Source organism: Schistocerca cancellata, chromosome 2, assembly GCF_023864275.1.
Source record: "Schistocerca cancellata isolate TAMUIC-IGC-003103 chromosome 2, iqSchCanc2.1, whole genome shotgun sequence".
NCBI lineage: Eukaryota > Metazoa > Arthropoda > Insecta > Orthoptera > Acrididae > Schistocerca > Schistocerca cancellata.
Genome location: NC_064627.1, coordinates 949,701,200 through 949,721,287, shown reverse-complemented (window position 1 = coordinate 949,721,287; position 20,088 = coordinate 949,701,200).

Here is a 20,088-nt window from a genome sequence, read left to right as displayed (position 1 = left end):
TTCAGTGATTTTAGTGTAATGTGTTCGCTGTTATTATCTGAATATTATTGAAAAATTCAGTCTTTCTGCTCTCTCATTTCTACAGCCGAGCTTATATTCTCCTCTAACTTTATCTTCTATGTCTTCCCAAACAACAGCAATCTAATTCCCCACGATTATTACACTATTTTTTTTTTGTCATCAGTCTACTGACTGGTTTGCGGCCCGCCACAAATTCCTATCCTGTGCTAACCTCTTCATCTCTTCATGTCCTCCTTGCTCCGTTCGTCATTGGTTATTTTACTGCCTAGGTAGCAGAATTCCTTAACTTCATTGACTTCGTGACCATCAATCCTGATGTTAAGTTTCCCGCTGTTCTCATTTCTACTACTTCTCATTACCTTCATCTTTCTCCGATTTATTCTCAAACCATACTGTGTACTCATTAGACTGTTCATTCCGTTAAGCAGATATTTTAATTCTTCTTCACTTTGGCTCAGGATAGCAATGTCATCAGCGAATCGTATCATTGATATCCTTTCACCTTGTATTTTAATTCCACTCCTGAACCTTTCTTTTATTTCCATCATTGCTTCCTCGATGTACAGATTGAAGAGTAGGGGCGAAAGGCTACAGCCTTGTCTTACACCCTTCTTAATACGAACCCTTCGTTCTTGATCGTCCACTCTTATTACTCCCTCTTAGTTGTTGTACATAATGTATATGACCCGTCTCTCCCTATAGCTTACCCCTACTGTTTTCAGAATCTCGAACAGCTTGCACCATTCTACACTCCTGGAAACTGAAATAAGAACACCGTGAATTCATTGTCCCAGGAAGGGGAAACTTTATTGACACATTCCTGTGGTCAGATACATCACATGATCACACTGACAGAACCACAGGCACATAGACACAGGCAACAGAGCATGCACAATGTCGGCACTAGCACAGTGTATATCCACCTTTCGCAGCAATGCAGGCTGCTATTCTCCCATGGAGACGATCGTAGAGATGCTGGATGTAGTCCTGTGGAACGGCTTGCCATGCCATTTCCACCTGGCGCCTCAGTTGGACCAGCGTTCGTGCTGGACGTGCAGACCGCGTGAGACGACGCTTCATCCAGTCCCAAACATGCTCAATGGGGGACAGATCCGGAGATCTTGCTGGCCAGGGTAGTTGACTTACACCTTCTAGAGCGCGTTGGGTGGCACGGGATACATGCGTACGTGCATTGTCCTGTTGGAACAGCAAGTTCCCTTGCCGGTCTAGGAATGGTAGAACGATGGGTTCGATGACGGTTTGGATGTACCGTGCACTATTCAGTGTCCCCTCGACGATCACCAGTGGTGTACGGCCAGTGTAGGAGATCGCTCCCCACACCATGATGCCGGGTGTTGGCCCTGTGTGCCTCGGTCGTATGCAGCCCTGATTGTGGCGCTCACCTGCACGGCGCCAAACACGCATACGACCATCATTGGCACCAAGGCAGAAGCGACTCTCATCGCTGAAGACGACACGTCTCCATTCGTCCCTCCATTCACGCCTGTCGCGACACCACTGGAGGCGGGCTGCACGATGTTGGGGCGTGAGCGGAAGACGGCCTAACGGTGTGCGGGACCGTAGCCCAGCTTCATGGAGACGGTTGCGAATGGTCCTCGCCGATACCCCAGGAGCAACAGTGTCCCTAATTTGCTGGGAAGTGGCGGTGCGGTCCCCTACGGCACTGCGTAGGATCCTACGGTCTTGGCGTGCATCCGTGCGTCGCTGCGGTCCGGTCCCAGGTCGACGGGCACGTGCACCTTCCTCCGACCACTGGCGACAACATCGATGTACTGTGGAGACCTCACGCCCCACGTGTTGAGCAATTCGCTGGTACGTCCACCCGGCCTCCCGCATGCCCACTATACGCCCTCGCTCGAAGTCCGTCAACTGCACATACGGTTCACTTCCACGCTGTCGCGGCATGCTACCAGTGTTAAAGACTGCGATGGAGCTCCGTATGCCACGGAAAACTGGCTGACACTGACGGCGGTGGTGCACAAATGCTGCGCAGCTAGCGCCATCCGACGGCCAACACCGCGGTTCCTGGTGTGTCCGCTGTGCCGTGCGTGTGATCATTGCTTGTACAGCCCTCTCGCAGTGTCCGGAGCAAGTATGGTGGGTCTGACACACCGGTGTCAATGTGTTCTTTTTTCCATTTCCAGGAGTGTATATTGTCGAACGCTTTTTCCAGGTCGACAAATCCTATGAAAGTGTCTTGATTTTTCTTTAGCCTTGCTTCCGTTATTAGCCGTAACGTCAGAATTGCCTGTCTCGTCCCTTTACTTTTCCTAAAGCCAAACTGATCGTCACCTAGCGCATTCTCAATTTTCTTTTCCATTCTTCTGTATATTATTCTTGTAAGCAGCTTCGATGCATGAGCTGTTAAGCTGATTGTGCGATAATTCTCGCACTTGTCAGCTCTTGCCGTCTTCGGAATTGTGTGGATGATGCTTTTCCGAAAGTCAGATGGTATTTCGCCAGACTCATATATTCTACACATCAACGTGAGTAGTCGTTTTGTTGCCACTTCCCCCAATGATTTTTGAAATTCTGATGGAATGTTATCTATCCCTTCTGCCTTATTTGATCGTAGGTCCTCCAAAGCTCTTTTAAATTCCGATTCTAATACTGGATCCCCTATCTCTTCTAAATCGACTCCTGTTTCTTCTTCTATCACATCAGACAAATCTTCACCCTCATAGAGGCTTTCAATGTATCCTTTCCACCTATCTTCTCTCTCCTCTGCATTTAACAGCGGAATTCCCGTCGCACTCTTAATGTTACCACCGTTGCTTTTAATGTCACCAAAGGTTGTTTTGACTTTCCTGTATGCTGAGTCTGTCCTTCCGACAATCATATCTTTTTCGATGTCTTCACATTTTTCCTGCAGCCATTTCGTCTTAGCTTCCCTGCACTTCCTATTTATTTCATTCCTCAGCGACTTGTATTTCTGTATTCCTGATTTTCCCGGAACATGTTTGTACTTCCTCCTTTCATCAATCAACTGAAGTATTTCTTCTGTTACCCATGGTTTCTTCGCTGCTACCTTCTTTGTACCAATGTTTTCCTTCCCAACTTCTGTGATGGCCCTTTTTAGAGATGTCCATTCCTCTTCAACTGTACTGCCTACTGCGCTATTCCTTATTGCTGTATCTATAGCGTTAGAGAACTTCAAACGTATCTCGTCATTCCTTAGTACTTCCGTATCCCACTTCTTTGCGTATTGATTCTTCCTGACTAACGTCTTGAACTTCAGCCTACTCTTCATCACTACTGTATTGTGATCTGAGTCAATATCTGCACCTGGGTGCGCCTTACAATCCAGTATCTGATTTCGGAATCTCTGTCTGACCATGATGCACACTAACTGAAACCTTCCCGTATCTCCCGGCCTTTTCCAAGTATACCTCCTCCTCTTGTGATTCTTGAACATGGTATTCGCTATTACTAGCTGAAACTTGTTACAGAACTCAATTAGTCTTTCTCCTCCTTCATTCCTTGTCTTAAGCCCATATTCTCCTGTAACCTTTTCTTCTACTCCTTCCCCTACAACTGCATTCCAGTCGCCCATGACTATTAGATTTTCGTCCCCCTTTACATACTGCATTACCTTTTCAATATCCTCATACACTTTCTCTATTTGTTCATCTTCAACTTGCGACGTCGGCATGTATACCTGAACTATCGTTGTCGGTGTTGGTCTGCTGTCGATTCTGATTAGACCACCCCTGTCACTGAACTGTTCACAGTAACACACCCTCTGCACTACCTTCCTATTCATAACGAATCCTACACCTGTTATACCATTTTCTGCTGCTGTAGATATTACTCGATACTCAACTGACCAGGAATCTTTGTCTTCCTTCCACTTCACTTCATTGACCCCTACTATATCTAGATTGAGCCTTTGCATTTCCCGTTTCAGATTTTCTAGTTTCCCTACAACGTACGTTCAAGCTTCTGACATTCCACGCCCCGACTCGTAGAACGTTATCCTTTCGTAGATTATTCAATCTTTTTCTCATGGTAACCTCTCCATTGGCAGTCCCCTCCCGGAGATCCGAATGGGGGACTATTCCGGAATCTTTTGCCAATGGAGAGATCATCATGACACTTCTTCAACTACAGGCCACATGTCCTGTGGATACACGTTACGTGTCTTTAATGCAGTGGTTTTCATTGCCTTCTGCATCCGGAAGTCTTCGGCCGCCAATGCTGATTATTTATCAAAATTTAGACAGCGGCGGGGATCGAACCCGGGACCGAAGACGTTTTGATCATGAATCAAAGACGCTACCCCTAGACCACGGGTACCCATCAACATTATCTCCATTTAAATAGTGAATTACCTAACAATATCCAGATATTATTTCTCTGTGTCCTCACCTCCTGCTTGTGGTGTTGTCATGGATACGTGAAGTATTGTTGTTAGCGTTGGGTTCCTATGGATTCTACTGGGAATGTTACTGTTGTTAAATAGTTCACAGTAACACCCTCTCTGTCCTACATTCCTGCTCAAAAGTAATTCTACTTCTTTGATAGCATTTACTATTGTTGTTTATATGACACTTTACTCGTCTGACCAGAAATCTTTATGCTCTTTCCATTTAACTGACCCACACTGTTGCTCTGTGCCCTTTTCATTTCCATTTTCAGATTTTCTAGGTTCCCTGCTGCATTCAGACAACTGACATTCCATGTCGGCTACGTAGAATGTTATCTTTTCGTTAGTTATTCACAGTCACCTCCCCGTTGACCATCCCCTGCCGGAGATGCGAATGAGAGGGTAATACGGAATCTTTTTCGTATCGAGAAATTATTATAACAGTTTCTCTATTACGTACCACATCTCCTGTGGTAGCTCACCATGTGTATTTAATGCAGTGGTCAAATTGCATCTGCGTTCTCGTGCTGTTGATGACTGCTGACTCTTCCGCCTTTAGGGGCAGTTTGCAATCCCAAGGACAAGAATGTGCCCACAACATCTGTCATCTGTCCGCTCCTCTGCTGTCTCTGACAAGGCCACTGGTAGAACGAAAAAAAAAAAAAAAATGGAAATCGTCGTCCGTCACTAGTAGTGATTTTTTTAAAATGTAACCATTGGCTGGAATCGATCTCAGGACCAAGAAAATTTTAGTTACTGGCCAAAGACATTACCCACAGCCTTAATAATACACTGAAAACTGCATGAAAGAGAGTCCAAAATACTTCAGTTTCTCCATATCTGACTGCAGTCACTCATTAATGATTGGATGAGACAAATCTACCAAATTGCGTCAGTAATGATTGCTGCTACGTTTCATCTACTGTATCAGATAGTTGCAGATAATGTCTTTGGAAGTGAGACTGGACAATTTAGAGGGTCATTCGTGATGGGACGGGGCGCCAGGGTGTTCGTCAAACCGAGAACGTATCGGTGCTTTGCAGTGCACAAATACAGATGGGAGCTGGCCTGATACACGCAGTGAGTCGTGACTACAACATGACATGCTCTTGCGTGAGACAACCGGCAGCTCAAGACGAACTGTTTGTCGCTACATTAAGAACCAGAAAATATTATGTTCATAACTATAAATTACATTATACCTTTATACCTTTTCCTAATGATATAAAACTCCGTACAACAACGATCATATGAATATCAGCTTCTTACCTAAATTAATCTTTGCAATACATAAAATTAAGTGGAACACTAATGTCAGAACTTCCATCAGTAAGTTCCTTTTTCCTGAGAAGTTAATGCAGGGTGTTTATAACTGAACTTCCACTACTTGAGATGGCTCCACAGTAAACCGAGTAATCGTAGCACAATGAAACTTTGGGAAAACATTTAAAACTACACGCGGAAGGGAAAGAATGAGTGAACCAATAAATGAAACACATTGTAATTTCCAGATGAGAGAGTAACTTTTGTTATTTTCTTACCGTGTTTACGTTTCGGGTTGCAAACGTTACTCAACGTGACGACCATCTGCATACAGCCTGGAACGACGCTAGAGATACCATTTCTCAACTGTTAGTACCACTTTTCCAACGGTGGACCATGAAATGTTCATCTGTCGTGACACAGCTCGTGCACCGCTTGAAGATGGCTTATCGCGTCCACCATTCTCAGCCTTGGTAACAGTAACCGTTTCGACAATTTGTGGCGCAGTTTACCTTCGGCCTGTTCCAAGGAGCAGTTCCAGAGTGACCAGTTAATTCGAACTTCCCAATCATGTTCTTCAACCCTGCCAAAGAAAGAGGACCTCTTCGTATTACGTCAATGCTTCGATACTCGCGAAGAGGAGTAGCACTAATGCTGCAGTTTTGATAAAACAGCTTTGAGAGTGAAGCCTTGCACATCTCGTCAATAATCATGTTGACTTCTCAACTGTAATGCACACTGATGGTGGTATATCAGTGCTATGTCGCTGTACCACTACGGCGCCTAGTGGCAAGTCATAATACTAACACTAATGACAACGCTTATCCCGCAGCGCGCAGTCTGAACCACATACAATAAATAGTTTTCCGTCTACGCTGGCTCAAGTACCGAAAATTTCATAATAATCACTCTACGTATATGAGGTAAAAGTCAGCGAAAAGGTCGGCTTTTAATAATGTAGTATAAAAACATTTTTGCAAAATACTAAAAATAATTTTTTTGTTAATGACAGTGTAATTTTTGCTGAATAATGGCAATTTCATTCGTGTTATTGTCTGAGTGAATGACAGAATAAATGTGGGATATATGTGATGTATGAATCTAATTGTAAGTAACGAAGCATGGAAACCTGAGTATGTGTTATTGGTGTGAGTCACATAGATGGGACTAATAGCAAATTGTAAAGAAACTGATTTACGGAACTTGGAATTATAAAACGTATTTCAGTAGTTCAAAAATTTAAAGATAGGGCTCATTTGCTGTTATTTTTCTTCTGAAATGTATTATTACTTAATTTCGGGGAAAATGATTTCGGTACGGGGTTGGTCGGGAGGTGGTAAAATACCAGGCTGTGAGGATCAAAATCGAAAGCTGATTGGATACGTTGCGATTCGGTCCACCAGAAGTACTGAATACTGAGAGTGGGACTGCAATCGGAAGTCGAGGGGGGTCGATTTTGAACACAGACGACGGTCGTTCGCGTCGTAATGAGCGCCATAAAAAGTGTATTAATTGTGACTGATTACGAAATTTATGAGGTTGAATGTATCGGAAATGTCTGAGAACGAATATAGTTCACTTTTTCGAAATTCCGGATTAATCTGTGCAAACTGTGCCATTATTTTCGAGGAGCAAAATTTCGCGGGGTGTGCCGCGTCGCCGTAATTGAGAACTTTCTAAATACGGAGTGAATATTTACGTAGCATAAGGACAGCCATCGAACCATTAAAATCCTTGTGTATTTTTGGTATCATGTCAAGGCGAAAAACTTAATCTGGCTACTGAAGAGTGACTTTTTTAAAGTGTGAATGAATAACAGAAATAGATAATCGCCTCCGGCCTGAACTCCACACTATACAAACGGCGGTTAAAGTGCCGTATTGGCTACCCGGTAAGCGTATTGTCATGTCGCTGGCTTGGTTGCGGAGTATCTTTGGGGGGAGCGCGTTTGCAGATTCGAGCACGGGACACGGAACTGTTATGTTGTGTTGTGGGTAGCTCTGCATGTAAGAAGCATTGTTATTGTCGAAATTCAAGTGTTGCTGCAAGTGCTATTACAGTAAAGTGATGGAATATGTAAATGATTCAGAGAAAAGTACGTAATGATGTAATTAAAAGTGAGCAGTGCCGCCAATAACATATTTGTGTATCCTGTCGTCGCGTGTCGCACCGTTCATCAATCATCCGCACCGTGTTCGGTCTCCCAGAATGAACTAATGTGAATCAGTAATACTATTTACCACAGAAGAGAGCATTTAAGTGCCAGTGTTTTGTAGTGAGCGTGAGAACGTGAGTTCGGTCATCGCGTTCCGCATCACCAACAATCAGCCGCGCCGCGACGCTTACGCGCGCGCTCGTACAAGTGAGAACTGAAAAAGTAACTTTACGAACAGTGTTATATCATTTCTAGTGTCAAGGAGGACTGGTACCAAAAGAAATCTGTGGAAGGCGTTTCACGCATAGAACTTGTAGCCAGGCTTAATAACGACATACCAGGAGACGTAAGTTTAAAAACGGTTTCGTAATACGGAGAGTATCAAAATATGCAACATAGTTCGTGTTCTGTAATGCGTGTATAATTTTCAGGTGAATGAGAGCGGAGAAAACACTACTGAATCTGCAGTTAGAGCAAGCTGCAGGGTCGCTCACATCATTGCGACGAGCGGCAAGCCGTTTTCGGTGGGACAACTCGTAAAATCGTGCATGGTAGCAGTTGCAGAATGTTTGTTTCCAAGGGAGGTGCAGGCAATTGATGGGGTTTGCCTGTCGAAGCAGACAATGTCTCGTCGAATCCTGGACATGGCAGCGGATTATGAAACACAGATCAGGAAAAAGGCGGAGAGCTTTGTTGAATTTTCGCTAGCGCTTGACGAAAGCACCGACATATCGGACTGTGCTCAGCTTGCAGTCTTTGTGCGTGGTGTCGACATGGAGCTGAAAGTAACTGAAGAACTCTTGGATGTGGTACCACTTGATGACACCGAAACAGGACGTGACATTTTTGAATCTGTTTGTGAATCAGTGGACAATATGAACTTGCCGTGGGATAAGCTCCATTCTGTAGCGACATACGGTGCACCACAAATGATTGGGCGTCACCAAGGATTTGCTTCTCGTTTGAAAAATAAACTCAGGGATGAATTCGGGAAAGACATTTTGACTCTTCATTGTTTTATTCACCAAGAGGCACTGTGTGCTGCAACAGCAGAGCTAGGTGGCGTAATGAAAGATATCGTGAAATGCGTGAATTTTGTGCGGCGTCACGGTATGAATCATCACCAATTCAAATGATTCCTGAAAGATATGGAAGCGGAGTATGGGGATATACCTTACCACAGTGCAGTTCGTTGGCTAAGTCGGGGAAAAGTTCTTGATGTTTTCTTTGCCATTCGTGAGGAAATATCCCATTTTCTCGAGATGAAAGGGGAAGAAATGCGTTGTCTGAAAGATATAAAATGGATATCTGACCTGGCGTTCCTATCTGACATAACTATGCATCTGAATAAATTAAATCTGTCATTGCAGGGCAAAGGGCAGCTAATCGTTGACATGCACGACGAGATCAAAGCGTTCATGGAAAAGTTACGTTTATTTGAGAGGCAGATGAGTAATGAACATTTAACGTTCTTCAATCGTCTTGCTTCTTTAAAAATACCTGAAGGTACTACTTTCGGCGATTACCAAGCAAAGTTAAAGCAGCTCATCACGTCGTTTGAAACACGATTCCGAGACCTCACTAGTTTGGAAATGGAACTTAAGGTGTTCAGCACTCGTTTTTCAGTTTCCCCCGATGCTTGTCATTGTCACTTCAATTAGAGATTATTGATTTGCAACGTTCAACTTTGTTGAAAGAGAGGTACTACAACACGTCGGATCTGTCACGATGGTATCGTTCATTACAGCAAAAAACATTTCCCAAGCTTCACAACAATGCCACTCAGATCATGTGCATGATGGCACGTATTGTTGTGAGCAGCTTTACTCAGCAATGAAAAGAGTAAATAGTAAGGAACGATCGTTTCTTCAGGATGTAACAATGAAGCTCATCCTCCGCATTAACGCTGCGAACACTTTGACGCCTGATATTTCCGATCTTGTAATGAAAAGAAAGTATCAAGCTACAGAGGCCCAATAAATTTAGTATGCAATTTCTTATAAAACAGTTGTTTCTTATTTATTTCCCGAACATCGTATTTCCTGGTGTAGCATGTCATCACGTCTTATCAGCTAAGAGTATGAGGTTGTCGATCTTGTAAGACGCAGCTGGCACATCAAAATGCTTGCCTTGCCGCCTGCCTCAGGCAGCCGTGCCACGCGCCGGCGTGCCGACCCACTCGAGTGGCCACAGAGAGCGACGCGGCTCCCTGGAGCAGGGAGCGCTCCGCGGCTCACACCGGAGCCGACCAGCTGGAACAGCCTGATCTAGAAGTTAGCATCAAACCTATGACTTAGAATGAAAACAGTGTAACCTGTGATCTCATATCGTCTCGGAATATAGTTGTGCATACCAGACTTAGAACAGTATTGTGTGTTAACGTTGAGTGGCTCCCCTAAACCCGCTTGATTGCTTCGACACATAATTTCAGGCAAACCAGCGGCAGCGTGCAGCAGAACAATACGATCGCCGCGGGATTATCAGGTATGTGGTGTGCACAGGGCGCACGGTCCGAAGTGAGAAACCAGATTAAGGGTTCCCCGGTGCACTCGACGCCTTGTATCACTTGAAAAAAGGCAAAAAAGCATGTGACCCGATCTGTGTCCTTCTCGGAGCCGACAAGTGCCCTCTGCAGATTGCTTGGAAGTTCATAGATCTAACGTTTATGGTTTTTGTCCTCTTCTTCTTCCAGAAACTTTGGTGCCTCAATATGCTCAACAAAAGCTACGATAGGGTACGTGTCCCCCTTTCTGCAGAGGAGTGCTTCACCAGTCTGCCTTATTTGACAGCAAAGAAGTCGCCGCTTTGCGGGTCTCATGCACTACGTTCCAGTGACAGAGGTCTTCGATAGGCCTCCACTGGACATCGATGTCAGAGCAAACAGGATGTTATGACACCGAGGCAGGAGTTGATATGCTATTCTCTTGAAATGATTTAAAACAAGGCTTAACAACTGGCAGGTTTTGAGCGCGAGTACGTGCGGTTCACGTCCACGCTGTCGCGGCATGCTACCAGTGTTAAAGACTGCGATGGAGCTCCGTATGCCACGGCAAACTGGCTGACACTGACGGCGGCGGTGCACAAATGCTGCGCAGCTAGCGCCATTCGACGGCCAACACCGCGGTTCCTGGTGTGTCCGCTGTGCCGTGCGTGTAATCATTGCTTGTACAGCCCTCTCGCAGTGTCCGGAGCAAGTATGGTGGGTCTGACACACCGGTGTCAATGTGTTCTTTTTTCCATTTCCAGGAATGTATAAGGAAGCATGGGCTACAACACAGGCAATTTAAAATCTTTCTTGAGGATGTAGAAATCCAGTATGGTAGCCTGCCTTATTACAGCGAGGTCCGCTGGCTTAGTCGTGGCGAATTATTAAATCGATTTTTTTGCCTATTAGATGAGATAAATATGTTCATGAAAATAAATAACATGTTTGTTCCTGAATTGAAAGAGCCTTCATGGAAATGTGATCTCGCGTTCTTAGTAGATTTAACTAGCCATCTGAATGCTTTCAACATTTCACTACAAGGTAAAGATCTGCTAATTACTCATTTCATAGATCGAATACAAGATTTTAAAATGAAATTAACAATTTGGGTGAGTCAGCTGGAAACAGGAAATCTTGCTCATTTTCCTAAATTGTCATCCATGCAAGATGTTCACAAAGACTGTGAACGATATTCACATAGTTTAGTTGCCCTTAAGGAAGAATTTGATCAACGCTTTCAAGATCTGACAGCACTAGACAGTGCTGCGAATATTGAAGAGATTGGTCCTGAGCTGCAACTAGAAATTATTGACCTGCAGTGTGACAGAGAATACAGAGACACATTTCAGAACAAGAAAAACATTTTGGAATTCTACAGACAATTCCCTCAGGATAGATATCCTCGTTTGCACAAACTGGCGGCTACAATAATATCAATGTTCGGTTCCACGTATGTTTGTGAACAACTGTTCTCTGCAATGAAATGTATCAAGACGCGCCTGAGAAACGCATTGTCTGATCGAAATTTAACTGCACGCTGCGCCTACAATGCACAAGAACAATTACTCCGTACATAGACGCAATTGCAAAGGACAAAAAGTACAAGATAACCGAGAATCCGACATTTCAGTGACACCTTTTATTGTGTAACAGTTCACAAATTAATACGAATGTAGAGGCATACACTAAGCTAATAAAATTATGTGGCACGTGTACATTCTCCTTTATTTGTTTCATTTGTCGCAGTACTAATTCGTGAGTGATTTCCCTGCAGGTAGCCGCGGATTTACACTGACTAGCGGCAGCTGTTGTGTGTCCCACGTGACTCTCCCCAGTCTCCGCTCTGGTCCGGTAGTGGGGGTAGCGTGCCCGCGCTGCTCCGTGCTGACGCCTTGCTGCTCACAGCTTGCTCCGCGAGCACGTATGTTGTGAAGCCCTGATTTAGAGAATCTACGAGAAAACAGAAGCAGGTGGGTGGACTGGAGTACGAACTTCAGTCGGTTCGAATGAAATGGATGTCTTAATCACTTCAAAACGGTCAGTGAAAGGAGTGAAGTATCATAATTTAGAGGCATTTCAATAATTTCAGAGTCGTTATTGTTGTCGCATTATTGCTTGATTTGTACCTTCCATAAATAAAGTTATTCTCTAGTAAAACAGAAATGACGACCATATGAGGCATCAGTAACACAAATTATCACGCAATGACAACAGGAGGTGTTGCATAAATGTCTGTCTTTGATGGCACAACCAACACAGATGTCTAATAAGTAACTGGTGGAATACCATTTCTTAAGTAAATTCTTACGCAGTTTCGTCTGGGTGATAATGTACAGACCCATAAAAATTTTTGAAACAAAGTAGGAAACCGCTTTAGTATCATAGAGAATAGGATTGAAGGGCGCAATGTCGAAGTATGTGGAGAAAGGAAAGAGAGAGAGAGAGAGAGAGAGAGAGAGAGAGAGAGAGAGAGAGAGAGAGAGAGACGAGAAAATGAGGTGGACATACATGATAGTTATCAAGCAAGCACACCAGGCTTACTCTTTAGAAGTCACAAGAGAAGATGAACCAGAAATTTCATTAGATCTGATGCTACAAATAATAAATAAAATGACTGCCGCTTTGGCATTTCATTATTTGCCATATCGAAGGAAACATCTTCCACTGAATGACACTGCGAACATGAAACAAATTTTCAACGTAAATATCTACTAAATGTGTTGGCATTCAAACGCGTGGGATGAGTGCAAGACACTGAAGAGGTAGATGGGGTGGGGGTGTGCTTAAAAAAAGCAGCTCCTGTGTAAAAATGGTTTTAATGAATATTTCATTCAGTTTCCTACTGCCCCAAGATGACGGATACTGCAATTAAATTCTCAGAGATTTTTCCACGGCGAGCTACGAGAAATGAAAGACTATTGCTGGGTCGTTCCTGCCGTATAATAAGCTTACTTGCTAACAATGAGTTTTAAAACTGGAGTGTCGGTGAGTGCCACAGTTCGTCACATAATAGCCTTGTGTTCACAATTATGTCTGCATCTACATCTATATCATATTCCTAAAGCCACTAACGGCTTTTTGGTGGCGGGTACTTCTAGTACAAATATTTTGAGAATCAGCCTCAGTTGCACAAACTTCCTGGTCTTTACCAGGTTTCGGCTAAATTAATCTAGCCTTCTTCAGAAGCATAAAATTACTATAACGTGCCAGAGTAAGGCACAGTCATCATTAAAATTAAAACCTATGGTACCGTGGTACCATGTCGAATGAAACTACTTAGTAGTAGCACTTAGTACCACTTAGTAGTAACACTTAGTACCACTAACTGATCCCTACTTCCCTGTTCTACTCGAGAATGCCATGTGAGAACAATGTCAGTTAGTTTCTGCATTAACTGTAATTTCTCCGATCTTCTATTCGTGGTTATTTCATGATACGTATGTTGGAGAAAATAATATGCTGTCCGGTTCTTCGCGGAAAGTACTCTCTCGACATTTCAGTACTAAACATTTTCGTGCGGAACGACGCCTCTCTTGTCGCGTCTGCCACTTGAGTTTGCTGAGCATCTTCGTAAAACGCTCGTTCCGACCAAACGATCCCGTGAAGAAACGCGCCGCTCTTCGTTGGATCTTCTCTCTATCAGTCCCTCCTGGTAAGAATCCCATATTGATGAACAATATTTGAGGACCAGTCTAACAAACGCCTTGTAAGCCACTTCCTTGGTGGAGGTACGTTTCTCTAAGATTCTTCCTGTGAATCACAGTCTGGCGTCAGCTATTCACACTATTTATTTTGTGTGTTCATTCCATTTAAGATTGCTGTGAATAGTTATTCCTATCAATTTTACGACAGATATCGTCGATAGTGTAGTTGTGCAGTAGTCGATTTATTTTCCTCTGTATTTGCGGCGTGTTACATTTATTTACGTTCAGCGTCACCTACCAGACCCTGAACCATTCACCAATCCTCTATAGGTCATCCTGCAAATCGTTACTCTCTTCTGGCGTTTCTAGTTTCTTCTAGACAAAGACAACTGTATCATCTGCGAAGTGGGTTAAAGAGCTCCCACCACTTGGTACCAGATCTTTTATAAACAATGTGAACTGTGACGGTCTAAAATTTCCTGGCAGATTAAAACTGTGTGCCGGGCCGAGACTCGAACTCGGGATCTTTGCCATTCGTGGGCAAGCGCCCTACCAACTGAGCTACCCAAGCACGACTCACGCCCCGTCCTCACAGCTTTAATTCCGCCAGTACCTCGCCTTCTACCTTCCAAACTTCATTCATGATTCCATGCCGAAGGTCTTATCACTCTTGCTTGGGGTACTCCCGAAATTACCTTTACATGTATCGATTTTATTACGTTAAGAGCAACGTGTTGAGTTCTGTCTGCAAGGAACTCTTGAATCCAATCGGAAATCTTGTCCGATAGTCGATAAGCTTGAATATTTTTCACTGAACGGCAGCCTAAATACTGAGGCAAGATCGCCACTGCGTGCACCTTCTTCCATGACGAATCTGAAAGTGGCTATCAGCAGCTGATATGAAATACGAAGATTTAAAAATGCTTTTTTACAATATTTTAAGTACAAAAAAACCCAGGCATAAGACTGCCTTCGTAACTACGTTCTTCGTGCTTGATGATATATTGTATATACCAAATAAATTCGCAGAGAAAATGCTGATATTGTTTTGTTTCTTCTTATGCTTATTTTTAGGGCCGATGAAAAGGCACGACAAACATTCTAAGCAATCAACATATTTGAAACCTCCTGGCAGATTAGAACTGTGCGCTGGACCGAGACTCGAGCTCGGGACCTTTGCCTTTCGCGGGCAAGTGTTGTACCTACTGAGCTACCCAAGCACGTCTCACGCCACGTCCTCACAGCTTTACTTCCGCCAGTACCTCGCCTCCTACCTTCCAAACTTCATTCATGATTCCATGCCGAAGGTCTTATCACTCTTGCTTGGGGTACTCCCGAAATTACCTTTACATGTATCGATTTTATTACGTTAAGAGCAACGTGTTGAGTTCTGTCTGCAAGGAACTCTTGAATCCAATCGGAAATCTTGTCCGATAGTCGATAAGCTTGAATATTTTTCACTGAACGGCAGCCTAAATACTGAGGCAAGATCGCCACTGCGTGCACCTTCTTCCATGACGAATCTCCTGCGAACCATGCAAAACTAGCACTCCGGAAAAAAGGATATTGCGGAGACATGGCTTAGCCACAGCCTGGGGGATGTTTCCAGAATGAGATTTTCACTCTGCAGCGGAGTGTGCGCTGATATGAAACTTCCTGGCATATTAAAACTGTGTGCTGGACCGAGACTCGAACTCGGGACCTTTGCATTTCGTGGGCAAGTGCTCTACCAACACAGCTGCAGAGTGAAAATCTCATTCTGGAAACAACCCCCAGGCTGTGGCTAAGCCATGTCTCCGCAATATCCTTTCTTTCAGGAATGCTAGTTCTGCAAGGTTCGCAGAAGAGCTTCTGTAAAGTTTGGAAGGTAGGAGGCGAGGTACTGGAGGAAGTAAGGCTGTGAGGACGGGACGTGATTCGTGCTTCGGTAGCTCAGTTGGTAGAGCACTTGCCCGCGAAAGGCAAAGGTCCCGAGTTCGAGTCTCGGTCCAGCACACAGTTTTAATCTGCCAGGAAGTTTCATATCAGCACTCACTCCGCTGCAGAGTGAAAATCTCATTAGCCGGCCAAAGTGGCCGTGCGGTTAAAGGCGCTGCAGTCTGGAACCGCAAGACCGCTACGGTCGCAGGTTCCAATCCTGTCTCGGGCATGGATGTTTGTGATGTCCTTAGGTTAGTTAGGTTTAACTAGTTCTAAGTTCTAGGGGACTAATGACCTCAGAAGTTGAGTCCCATAGTGCTCAGAGCCATTTTTTTTGAAAATCTCATTCTGGAATCAACATATTTGTACGGTACTTGCATGAAGAATATTTAATTACACCGAAAGTAAGAAGAGACCTAGAGACAATCACTGGGTCTGCAGTATCACTGTTGTAACAGAGCTAAAGTCTTCAGGTGGTTGCTCTACCTCCGTGATGTCATCTGAAATCTTAATTCCAGTGTATCCTTATAATCACTATCGAGTTAAGTCGAGTTGAAACTTTTGGTGGCTGGAATGAGGAATAAGGCAATTAGTATATTTGGTTAAATATACAGTAACAGTTTAAATATAGTAACACTTCAACGTATACGATTCGATCTATTAATAACGATCTGAGAGGCACCGAAGGTCCAAGAGTTGTCTCATTTCGTTTTGCTTCTTACTTCATTTATCTCTGCAGCAAGACTGCACTGACAATATCTGCACAACAGTGCAAACGTTGACGCTGTGCGCTACGTTACTAGTCTGAAAATAAAACTTGCTCCATTCACACACACCTCCTGCTTTTGACAGTAGTGTTGGCCACGTCTCTCTCACAATATTTCATCCCGTAAGCCTGTTGATCGTTTCTGTCTCATATTCGTGATATTAATTGTACGTTAACGGACGCACACAGTAGCATGTATAGATATGCTGATGAGGAGTGTTTATACGTTTGACCGTTGTTAGTATAACACTTTGATTTGTACTGCACGTTTAGATGATAGTGTAGCAAAGAATGTTTCACTGTTGTGACGATATTCTATCAGAATTATAGTAACAAAACTAATAAAACATAATTAGTGTGTTACTCTGTATGAAGCCTCAGGAGACCACGACTACCTTATATCAGAAAATGTTCTGGCGTAAGCGCAAGCGCCGGAACGAAGATGCAAAACGCAAGACTGTCAGTATACTAGATCAAAATATGTCACAAATTATTTAACGTTCTAGTTGTTTGACATTTCATGGTAACTGGATCTTGATGTCGGCTACGGCTGCGGACCCCACAGATACTACCATATGCAGGTGCTACTACTGTGTTCCTACTCCTCAGAAAGAAAGTTACATTTAAGATTGATCAAAATTTAAATTGCAGGTTCGTTACCACCCCACACTCTACTCTATATGTAAAAAAATAAATCTAGACCGGGAAAATTCACACAGATGCATTAATAGATTTCAGGGATCCTTATGCGATTTATCAACAAAGCTTAAATCATGAAGCCACAGAGAGTTAATAAAAGGGAATAATTTCAAATAAAATGCTTCAGTAAAGAAGCTTTGATTATGTTGTGGACTGACAAGACAGCCAGTCCACAGTGACGGGTAACCGAAAGGCACGCGTTTACACACGCCGGCTGGCGTTAGGTCTGAAACAGGATACGTAATGAATGCTATAAAGAAAAGTACGTAGCTGCTGGAATACTTAACTTTAATCCACCATTTGTATACAGCATTCTGGATGATACAAGTGAGACTCTCTCTAGAAATGGTTAATGGCGCCTTGCTAGGTCGTAGCCATGGACTTAGCTGAAGGCTATTCTAACTATCTGTCGGCTAATGAGAGAAAGGCTTCGTCAGTGTAGTCGCTAGCAAAGTCGTCGTACAACTGGGGCGAGTGCTAGTCAGTCTCTCAAGACCTGCAGTGTGGTGGCGCTCGGTCTGCAATTACCGACAGTGGCGACACGCGGGTCCGACATGTACTAATGGACCGCGGCCGATTTAAAGCTACCACCTAGCAAGTGTGGTGTCTGGCGGTGACACCACAGATCGGATACGCAGAAAAATTGTAATGAAATTATTTATTAATGAAGCCAAGGAAAAACAATTTACAAAAAAATTTTGCTGATGCTTGAACACAGAATTACACGATACTTTATTCGTGGCCAATTTCATAATCTATTCGTGTAAATAGTGAGTAAATGGAGGAGACGGATCGCACAATCATTCACAGACATACAGAATAAGACATGATTGGATCAGGACTCCAACAAAGCTACATTATTGAAACTATAGCAAGATGCTTGAACACAGAATTACACGATAATTTAATCGTGACTAATTTCATAATCTATTCATAAAACTAGTGAGTAAATGGAGGGGACGGATCGTACATTCATTCACAGACATACAGAAAAGACATGCTTGGATCAGGGCTCCAACAAAGCTACATTACTGAATCTACAGCAAGGAAGTTTGTACCGACTCCGGAGTTAGCTGTAAATTTGAATAGAAAACAAGATAATTTGAACACAATGCGGTACTTAGGGAAAAAGCATTTGAGTTCCTGCTGAAAGTACAACAGATCCAAGAAAAAGCGATTGAAATGAAAATACGGTAAAATTTATGCGCGAACGCCTACTACATCAGAAAACCAAACTAATTTTTAATTATGTGTGAATTTCTACACTTAAATAGCCAATAACTGAGGGTTCGCCTACTGAATGTCACGCGGTTCTCATTAACAAAGGAAATCGTTAATCGTGGACAAATCAGGATGATGATCATCCAGAGAGATTGTACATTAGAAACATGTCGTGGAATCATGAAATACAAGAAAGAGATTACTCATTCAGTAAATGAGTTCTGAGCTGAGGGCTCGTTACAAAACACACGTGGAAAGAGATCAGCTGGTAAACACTTACCTACATCGCAAACACGAAAAAAAGAGTCAGAAAAAGAACTGATATAGCATACGCATACGAAGACACAACTGGTCTCACATTCACAGAACCGAAAAGGATCTTAGATCGTCCCGTCCTACTCATAACGTTCTTGGCCGCGCTTCAACACACGTTGTTCTGAATGAACACTGCGACTTGGACGTAATTATTACATCTGGTTCAGATGGTTCAAATGGCTCTGAGCACTATGGGACTTAACATCTGAGGTCATCAGTCCCCTAGAACTCGGAACTACTTAAACCTAACTAACCTAATGACAGGACACACATCCATCCCCGAGGCAGGATTCGAACCTGCGACCGTAGCTGTCACGCGGTTCCAGACTGAAGCGCCTAGAACCACTCGGTCATCACGGCCGGCCATTACATCTGGGGCTCCTAAAATTTCCCACAAATGGATAAGCAGAACGCTTCACTGTTAGTAACTTGTAGAGAACATTAGGCCATCTCAGTTAGTTTGAAGCGCACTTCAACAAGACCAAGACCGCGTTTAACGACTACGGAATGAACTCAGCAGAAGCACAGGACAGAGTGCCTTCAGCACAGCCGCTGGGAGGGAGCCCACAGGCAAACGGAACTGACCGGGGTGTCCCTTTCACCACGAACTTGACATAAAGATTACGACCGGAGTGTCCCTTTCACCACGAACTTAACATAAAGATTATCCAAGGATAGTGAAGATAAACTTCTTTGTTTCCTGACAGAATCCCAAAGTTGGTTACCCTGCACGAAGGTTGAAGACCGGCATCGATAGCAAACGGAAAGCATTAATATAACGCTGTCTCTTATAGCCCACATAAATGTGAATTCTCATTCACACAATCGCGCCATAAGGGTTGGGGAAGGAAACATGATAACGTAGAGTAAGCAGGGTAAAATAGGATGCACGTGACATACATATCAACACAAAGTGACTTAAAATAAATCCTAATAAAGATGCAGAGCACAAGTCAGTCCCATTATTCTGTCAAACGCGAAATAATTCCTAATCAGTCCGCCGCTCGTGGTCTCGCGGTCGCGTTCTCGCTTCCCGAGCACGGGGTCCCGGGTTCGATTCCCGGCGGGGTCAGGGATTTTCACCTGCCTCGAGATGACTGGGTGTTTGTGTTGTCCCCATCATTTCATCATCATCCAGGAAAGTGGCGAAATTGGACTGAGCAAAGGTTGGGAAATTGTACGGGCGCTGATAACCACGCAGTTGAGCGCCCC